The sequence below is a fragment of the Tiliqua scincoides genome, chromosome 4, assembly GCF_035046505.1.
Source record: "Tiliqua scincoides isolate rTilSci1 chromosome 4, rTilSci1.hap2, whole genome shotgun sequence".
Classification (NCBI taxonomy): domain Eukaryota; kingdom Metazoa; phylum Chordata; class Lepidosauria; order Squamata; family Scincidae; genus Tiliqua; species Tiliqua scincoides.
Window position 1 is genome coordinate 62,684,034 of NC_089824.1, and position 10,013 is coordinate 62,694,046.

At 44.2% G+C, this 10,013-nt stretch overlaps 1 pseudogene; it reads left to right on the top strand.

Moving 5' to 3' along the window:
* Positions 1–1,181: 1,181 nt before the first annotated feature.
* Positions 1,182–1,298, top strand: LOC136650059 (5S ribosomal RNA; annotated as a pseudogene).
* Positions 1,299–10,013: the final 8,715 nt, after the last annotated feature.

A 10,013-nucleotide genomic window follows, 5' to 3' on the forward strand; every position in this document is an offset into this window, starting at 1 on the left:
AAGGTACTGCCTGTGAATGAATATTGCTAACACAGTGTAGCCATTGTGTTCTCTGATAGCAAACAAATCGCATATATCTGATAATGTATAATTCAGCCAGGTTTAGAACAGGGGCAGACCAATCCTGCACTGCCCAGAGCGCGGGCCTGCTGTGGCGCCAAAAATGGCTGCCGCAATATCCTGCGCGCCCCAGGCAGCTGTTGCCATCTCCTTGAGAGAAGGGGACTTTCGTCCCCTTCCCCTGAGTAAAGGAATGGGGTTCTTTTTGGGTGTTCTCTTTGGGTGAAGAGAACAAAGCCCACAATGGGGCTACTCAATTCTGCGGCAGCTCTTGAACTGGTGCAGAATCAAAGAGTCCTGTGTCAAGTCGCACAGCCCAACACGGTGCTCAGGATCCAGTGGAACCGAGCTCCGCCGGTCCCACCCTCCTCCTGCCTTACTCCCACCCCCACCATTACCCCTCCCCACCCTAATTCTGGCAGGACAAGGCCCATTAGGATTGGGTTGTTTAATTGAACTTCAATATTTTCTTTACAGAGATGTCTTAAAATTGGAAAAGAAATGCACACAAGCAGACCAGAATATAGAGGTCTAATCCCACAGATTATATTAAAAAGATCATAGATTCAGGCACATTCTGAAAGAATATAAAATGACAGGCCACATGGCTTAAGCCTCTCAGGAGAGAAATGACAAAAGAAAACTTACAGCCAGCATGATGTCTGCTTGTACCAGTGCTGCTTGTCCAGTATGGAGGATATGCTTGAACAGTTCCTGTTCCATGCTGCCTAGAGAGGTTGGGGTTCTATTAGATGGAAGTACTCTTACTCTGTGTTTTAGTAGACCACTAAAGGTGGTCACAGTAGCTAAAATCCTTCAGAAGAGGACTAGATGTAATCTCCTCTCTGCTTAGCTCCTTTCCCCCATGCTTTCTTCACCCAAAGAGCTCTCTTAACCGATATGTAGATGGGAACCATTCTAGGGCAGGTGAACAGGAAATAAGTCTAACATCTGCATTTGACAAGATAAAGGGACATCATGCAAAGCAGAAACCACAAGAGTGCTTTAGAGTTTCCTCTGTGACTTATAGTGCCAGTTCCAAGCTGCTGGGGCCCCATTGAGCCTAGCCCTGCAGTGGGCCCACCATGGTGACCCCTAAGAGATTATTACATATTACTGCTGCAAACAACTGTTACCCTGCACATGCCTGATCTTGTCTGATCTTGGAAGCTAAGCAGGGTCAGGCCTGGTTAGTACTTAGATGGGAGACCGCTTGGGAATACCAGGTGCTGTAGGCTTATACCATAGTCTTTCGAGACTGAAGGTTGCTAACCAGAATTAAAACCAACGAGTGTTTTGTCATTACCTTTAATCATGTCAGTTTCGCTCCTTTTAGTTCCCTTTCAATTGGCAAAAAAAGTATTTGATTTGACATTAAAAAAAAAAATCACAATAGAGCACAAAGTCAGCATGAAAGGAGGAGTGTCATCTGTGCTGGTGATAGTGATCAGATGAGGTAGAGGCTGATGTTCCTTTTTGCGGCTTTGCTTCATTCATTTTTCGCATGTGATGTTACTGTCCTTATGCTAGTCTGAATGAAATGACAGGGGGAGCTAAAAAGATGCCCTAGTCATAAGTCAGGACACTTCCTTGTCACATTGGAAATGCATGCGGCGTTGCCCTACCTTTCAGAAGAGATGCAAAACTCTCTTTTGCCGTTTCACATAAAAAATTGGTGACACCAGGTAATTTAGTTATTGAAATATTTTATCAGCCAGGTAGCTGAGGAGCATATGTGCATTGGGAGGGGGGGATGAAGACTGGGATTTGTGACAAGAGGCAAATAACAACTCAGCTGCATTCAAGCACAGTTCCTACTTGGCTCTCAGCTGGATTCATAAATCAGGCTTCCAAGAGAGCGACGTCAACTTTTTTTCCTGAGTCTGATGCACATATTAACATCTTTCCAGCAGTGACCAAAGTGGCTCAACGTTGATATGAAAGCTCTATTTACGTTTAGAGGAGAGGAATCGTTTCAAGTGCAAGGGTGTCCTAGGGTTTTAAAACAAGGGATATATATTTATTGCAGCGATTCTCCTGCCCTTAAAAACAGGGATCAGTGTTCAGTTCTTTAAATGTAACCCCACTATTCATTTTAAGGTGCTGTTTTTCATTATAGCATGGTCACAACCAAAGAGTAAATTGTAAACATTTATCATCTAAGCACTGCATTTATTGATTTCCTATAGAAAGCCCTTTGGGTGCTTAGTGATGTATGTTGGTCCCAATGAAAAACGAAAGGTTATAACAGTTCACTGATTATGGCTCATCCCCCAGTGCTCAAGCAAACCGTGACCATTTATTGCATTTTAAATGCACATTGCGAACCTTAAACTGTATTGGGCCAAATCTTTGGCCTGATGACATTATGCAAAAGAGAAATGCTATCCTACTGGAAATAAAAATGTGTTTGCATGTGTGTGAGCATGTTACTGTACTGAGCAGCTGTTATAGAATATTCCATACATAATCATGAAATTTGCAAGAAATTAACATGTTAAATGACAATATTTAGTTACTTCACCTAAGGGAAATTTGAACTAGAGTTTGCTTGCTATGTTGTATCTTTATGATATATTCATGATAATAATGACTTACCTAAGTGATAGCTTCATGGAAAGGCAAGGGCATGAAGGTTATTAATACTAATATCAGTAAACTGCTTTTCAGTGAAGTTCTAAAAATGGTTTACGTGGCAAAATAGTTGACAAAATGGTCCTTGTTCCAGATCCCTCACAATCTAGTAGGTGACAACAATCCATACATAACAGTGACGCCAGCAAACAACCATTGCAAAAGAAGATTGCAAAGAAGAATAGGGGCAGTTGTTTTCCCCCTGTTAAATATAGAAACCACATAAAAGATGTCTCTTACAGCCCAATCATATTTGGGTTACACATTGACATTGCGCAGATGCTGGTGTGAAGTCTGTCAGATCCTAAGCCCATCCAGGCAATGCCATGCTAGTGCAGCCATCCCAGGGGTGCTGGAGCAGCCCTTCTTAGCAATGCTGACAGTGTCTGTTAAAACTCCGACACAGGGGTTTTCACCCACGTGACATAGGTGCATCATCGGTGCACATTCATGGGTTCTCTGTGTCATCTCCATGCGTCATCAGTGTGATGCTGAAGTAATCAATAACTGCATCCACCCAGCCCCAGTGCCAGCAGTCAGAGGACGCTGCCTGGGTGAATGGACCAGGGGGTGGGGACAGGTGGAGGGCCAATGCTGGAGGGATGACTCCCCATCAGCCACCTGGAATGAGCAGCATAGCAAGAAGCACCTCCACTATTCATGGGTAGGTGCCCCAAGGACACAGCACAGAAACACACACATATGACATGAAACTAGGATGTCACACTACCCTCACAGAAGCCACAGTGGCATCAGCAAAGAAGGGGCAAAAGAACTGCTAGGAACCCCTGCACCCAGGTTTCAAGCCTCTGTATCCAGTAGGATAGCTAGAGGGGGGTCACAGCACTACATTTTGCACTTAGGAGGTGTCTCCTGCATTTTGTTATTGCTATCCAGAATGGATCTGAAAGGCAGGGGGCGGTTCGCTTGCACTGTGCGTTCAGGCACCTGCAAAACTTAGTGCTGTGACCCCCCCTCTAGCTTCGCTACTGCCCATTTCCCCCCTCCCCCCGACACACACAAACATGCACATCCAAGGCATAACTTTTTCACCAGAGCACTGGAAAGGCAGAAAGATAGCACTCTCAGAAGAGAGAAGCCATGTGCAACAAACACACAAGTGTCTCCACAGCAAGGGTTTGAGTCCATGTGGGGGCATTCACTACCTGGAATAAACCCTTTTTTTGCCAGAGGAGGGATAGGGACACGTCACAAGGGGAGCCTCAACAGCACACAGGCAAAGCAGGGTCCTGACAGCTAGCTACACAAAGATGTAGGTTGGGAGCCAAGTGAAATGGGTTTAAGCCCGGTGAAGGGATGTGTCTTAACTAGCATGGTATTCACCTTTTGCATGGCTGACCCTAAACTCCAATGGCAGGGAGAAAAGAAGGGAGGAAATCACTGGCTATGCCATAAACAGGCACATGTAATTGGGAGGCTGTAGCACATGGACTGATCAGAACCCACATCAAGTTGTTTCTAGGAGGTGTACTTTTCATAGCATATGGGATCAAATTTTAGTTTTCCACAGAGTGTACATTCAATTGAAAGCAACATCCCACTCCAGCTCTTGATTTGAATTTTCCTCCAAAAGAGCATCATCAGGTACACAAGTGTTTAATGAACTGGCAAGAGTGGACTGGCTAAAATGGGTTAAAGAGAACAAAATATTACATTCCTGACTTTCATCCCAATCCTATCTAAATCCCCATGCAACAGTGGCAGCAGAGTGGCTACAGCTGTATCCCGCAGGGGCTTTTCGGCAGCCAGAGGTCTCCTCAAAATAAGGGACACATGACCCCTTGCACTGTAGTTAGCCCCAAGTCACTATGGGTCAGCTCAGACCTGTGCCATCTCAATCACTAGAGGAAGTCAGTGTTGACCTGGGAAGGAAGATCAGGCCTGGGAAGGGGGTTAAGACTTGGTGTGTGCCACCACTGCTGACCCTGCCTATCTCCTGAGCCTAATCTGCCCTCCTTCTTGGTCCCTGAGTCATCACTGCCCTATGTGGCCCACCTCTCCCCCACTCCGCCCACCGCCTGCCCCATTCAACCCCCTGCACAGGCTTACCTGCTCTAGCAGGTATCCCAAGGGTTTTCCACAGAGTGTACATTCAATTGACTGTGTGCTCTATGTACACTCAATTGAATGTACTGAATGGCCTGCCTGGTGTGTGGCAGCCTGGCAGGCCGTTTGGCCTCCCCACCAGCAAGCCTGTAGCATACACCTGCGGAGACTGCTTTATGACTGCCGTAAAGCAGCCTCCACCATCATAATGCTAGTTACACTGGCAGGGGAGGGGGAATAGGATAGGGCCATTTGTGGATTGGAAATTGCCCATGTATGTACTAATTGCATGATAGTACAATTGCTGACATCGTTTTAGATGGTGGTAGTCTGCTGAGACAGCATAGCGTATGCATGTTAAAAGGTGCTGAAAGGATAAGGGAAGAAAGAGAAGTCAAGCTCATGGATTTGATAGCTTGAGACAAGCTATATTATATAGTATGCAAGAGTGAACAATAAGAGGCAAAAAAGACCAGGAGGATAGCAAAAGTTCTCAATATGTTGCATCAAGGCAAATGGAAATGTTTCATGGTTGTTCAATCAAAGCCATCCCATCATCAGTTTTATAGATCATGACTTATGTATTCATTTGCTTATTTTAAACATTCACATCATGCTTTTCCCCTCTAAAAAAGAGGCACCCAATGTGGCTAAAAATACTCATTCCAATATTAAAATATAATAGCAAATAAAACAAAACCATAATCAAAACAAATGTTCATAGATTAACAATAAAAAGCTAACACAGGCAGTTCATAACGCAGGCAGAACAACAGGATCTTCAGGCTCCATCAGAACACCGATAGGGAGGCTGCAAATCTAATTCAAGAGGGAGGGAATACCACAACTGTTGTGCCATTGCAGAGAAGGCTACAGCCAAAAAAGCTACAGTCAATGGCAGCAGCTACAAAAGGGTCCCTCCAGTTAAGCATATAAGAACTGCCCTTTTGTCAAGGGTAATATAAAGTGTCTTGCAGTAGTCTAATGTCACCAATGCATGGACCACTATGGTCAGGTCGACTGACTTAAATACAGTACATTAGCCGAAGCTGGCCAAAGGCCTCCCCTAGCCACAGTGGCAGTGCCACCTGGAATCTAAAAGCAGTGCAGAATCTAGGAGGACCCTCACACTGTGGATCTGATTCTGTCAAAGGTATACCACCCTATTCAGAATGGGCCAACAATCAAATACCTGGCGCAGGTCTCCAGCCCAAAAAGAGCTCTGTTGATAAATTAAATCTGGATAAAATTTACAGCTCAATCCTAACTAGGCTTTACGACAATGGAACAGATAATCCCTCCTGTATTTTATGTGAATCAAAAACAGAATTCCATGATCATATAAAGAGAGAGAAGTCTGGTGTATTTGAATTATTATTTTCTTAATATTTTAAATGATTCTATACCTCATGAACAACCGCACACTTTGGAATACAGCATCTATTTGATTTGAATAGAACGCCAGGAATCTGATAATGCAGTATTTTTGCAGGGTTGACAGAAGTATTTTAATGACAGAAGAGATATAATCCATAAACAAGTTTCCAGTAAATAGCATTTAAGGTAAGAAAAGAATTGTTCATAAATATTTGATTTTGTGATTGGATGAGATGGGCTAGAACTAAAGTTGCATTTAGAAACTTCCATGCTTTAAAAATACGATGATAGTGCTCAATATTGTCAATATTGTCAATATTACTCTTTCCTATTGCCTTCAGCATTGAATTTCAGGTGCTTGGTTTTCAGCAGCAAGGCATCAATGTCTAATTTTGGCAGGACAGGCATTGTTGCAGGTCGAGGCAAGGATGCAGGCGGACACCACAGAGGTTAAGGAAAACAAGCGTTTATTTTCAGCCGGCTGCTGGTCACAGAGGAAGAGCTTCCAAAAATCTGTGACCCCAATTTCTCGGGGCTTTGGGTTGATATACAGAACAAATCCTCATTGCAAAGCATTGGTTACATTCTTGATTGGCAAACAGCATATCACGTGAAGCTCTGCCCCGCCTACATCTCCCACTACGCAATGTCTGCGCTGCATGCTTTTCCTTATATGGCATTTTAAAAGATCTTTAAAATCTTCCTAAGCTGCAAAAGTCCCATCTCACCCTCCCTGTATTAGCTAATAGCACGCTTGCAAAAAGTCCAGGGTCTCCTCCAACCACCTGCCCAGTTGCGGTTAAGCTAGCAGTTTCCTGTTATTGAGTCTTTAGCTCTGCAAAACGGCTTCTGTGGTCAAGCTTGGTCAGCAACACCCTTTCCCCTTTCACACAGACACAAAGGGCATTTTCTAAATATCTAACTGGACCAGGCAGCCAAGGATAAGGCTTACTTTAGCCAAGCACTCTGCTTATGCTTGCAGCAAGGCCCAAACGGGGCTTTGAATAGATTAAAACACTCCAAATTCTAGGGGATCCTCTCGCAGCATAATGCAGCGAATCCAATAAGTGTAATTCAGTATGTTTCTCTTAGGGCACAATCCTAACAGAGGTTTGTGCAAGTGGAGAGAGTGCTCCACCGGCATGCACTGTTGCAGATCTGTTTTCATTTTTGGGAGGGGAGGGGGCAGGAAAGGGAAGAGAGACGGTAAATCCAGTGGCACTTACTTGTGCCAGGATCTTGGTCCCTTTTTTGAATCCTCCATGCATTTTTCCTGTCTTCGGCCAGCAAAATGGCTGGCAAAAGTCCAAGGAGACCCATATACAATTTAGATCGTACCAGGGAGTAAGTACAAATATTTTTACTTACCATCTTCAGTCTGTCTGATTGCTCCCACCACCACCAGTACAGTTTCCATTGGCATGGCTGCATGCCATAACATGGCAGAAGTTAGGCTTGGGCAGTATTTTAAAGAGCTATTGATTTCAGTGAGAGAGGCAAACATACTCAGTTGGCTTCCAGAGTACTCAAGTATGATGATTCATTCCCAATGAGATTTACCATGTGCATATACATGAACATAACTTTGTGGCTGCTGACTGACCATTCCCTTCAGCAAATTGTGGGTTAATAGTTCAGGATATTTTTTCTAATGTTCAGGAGATAGTTGGGAATGCAGGTTGTGCCTCTGTATTTGTGGATTCAGGACCCGTGAATTCAGTTAGTTTTTAACTAACCATGGGTCCCAAACCTGTGACTGAGGCTGGACCTGAGCTCCCAGGCATGACTGAAGATGTTCTCCAATCACATCTGGGAGCTTTTCTGAGGCCTGCAGAGGCCTCTGTGGGCCTCAGAACACCTCTGGGTGTCAACTAGAGAACATCTCCGGTTACCTCCGGAGGTCCTCTGGATCAGGACACACAGATTTGATTATCCACAGGTTTTGATATTCATGGAAGGTTCAGGAACGAATCCCCCATGAATACCAAGGTCCAACTGTGTATCTGTTTGTTGCAATAAGATACCCATTAGAGTTGGGAGAGATGATGCCATCACCACCTGTACCTGAATCACAGTTCCCCTGATGCCGTCAGAGAAAATGCTGGAAAAATCAGATAAAGGTTCCTGGAGAAGTGTTGGAACCAACACTCCAGAAAATGTTCCTGGAGAAGGGTTGGAACCAACACTCCAGAAAATGTTCCTGGAGAAGGGTTGGAACCAACCCTAACTAGCTACTGCAGCTATATAAACTCTCAGTAAGTTCCAGGAGTTTGCTGGAACACTATCTGGTTCTGCTCAGAGTTCTGTATCCAGTCTAGCCTTCTTTGTTGCCCCTTGGAGGATCTGTACCTGCCCTGAACTCTTGCTGCTCCTTGGGACTGAATGAGGCCCAGATACCTTCCCTGACTCATGCTGCTGCCTTGGGACCCCTATGCTGACTAAATGCCAGCAACTCAGAAGAGGATAGTGTGAAGAAATAGCTGTTTGTAGTATTGAAGAAGCAGGGAAGAATTCTTAATTGAAGGAAATGTGGGGATGTGGGTGTCTGAATAGAAAACTGATCTTTATGGATCTAATGTAGAAGAGCAGATCAGGTGCTTCATAAGGCCTCCTTGCCTGTAATTATATCCTACCTGTATATTTGTTCAAATATATATACAAAAATATTTGTATATTTCAGAAGCTGAGCCGGGGGGGGGGGGAAGAGATGTAAGTGGTGCACAGCTCAAAAACTCGCCATGTAAGCTGCCTCTCCCCCTTGCTCTCAGAGCCTGCCCCGGGCTGAAAGCAACATGGAGGAGACACCTTTGCATTGCTTTTGTTCCTCGAAATGACTCTGAGAGTGAGGGGGAGGGGCAGTTCACACACCGAGTTTCTAAGCCGTGTAGCACTTACAGCTCTGTGTCTCTCCCCCCCCCCCCGCTCCACTACTGGAGCATAAAACAAATATTAGAAAAAATACAGCATTTCTCTAATGTCCTCTCACCTAGATAACCAAATCTGGTCTTACTCTTTGAGTATTCTTATTCTTTGTTCCTTAACTTGATTTTATTCAAGTTTGCTTACTCATGTTTACAAGCCTCCGCCGAATTAGCAAGGCTGAGTTGTAGCCTTAGGCTTGCGCCAAAGAACCACTTGGTGGCCTGCGCCTCTAGTTAGTTGCACTCCTACTTTTTATGAAAGATAGGCAAAATTCAAGCACCAGAACATCTATTAACTTATAAGCATCTCCCTTTGTCAGGGGAATTTGTAATATGAACTGTTTGCTTCAGCAGGCTCAGTCAATACTGCGACAGAAACAATCAACTTGCAAGCAAAATGAGTTTCTACCACTTTTTGAGAAACAATTTGGTCCGTTATGAAATGAGTTAGAATTGAAATGAATTAGAATCCACCAACTCTTCCCATCTTCTTTTAAGTTAAAATGTGTGGCAAGCACTTTTGGTTATATGCAGTTCGCTAAAAACTGCACAGTACCGTTTTTCAGTGCCGCTTCCACATCACGCCTCATCCATACGTGGCCTTAAGGGCGAAGCACTCTGCCCTGCACAAAGGACCTGTTTTGTTTCCAAAGTCATATTTTGAACCCCTTGTCTGGGGTTGTTGTGGCTGTTTCTAAGAAGAAGTGGCACCAAAAGCAGAGCTAGCGCTCAGTTTGTGTTGGACCTATCTGCACAAATTCTTCTAAGCTCTGTTAGTAGAAATAACTCTGAATATTGTCATATATTTCTCTTGGGTTGTGTGCATGACTGTAGGCCTCACCAAATCATAACTGTTTAAATTTTGGGGGTGGGGTGGGAGTTATTCTAAGCCTTGTTTTTTCTGTGGTAAGCTTTTTTTTTGTAAGCTTACATTTACCTCAGCTGTTTTATGGC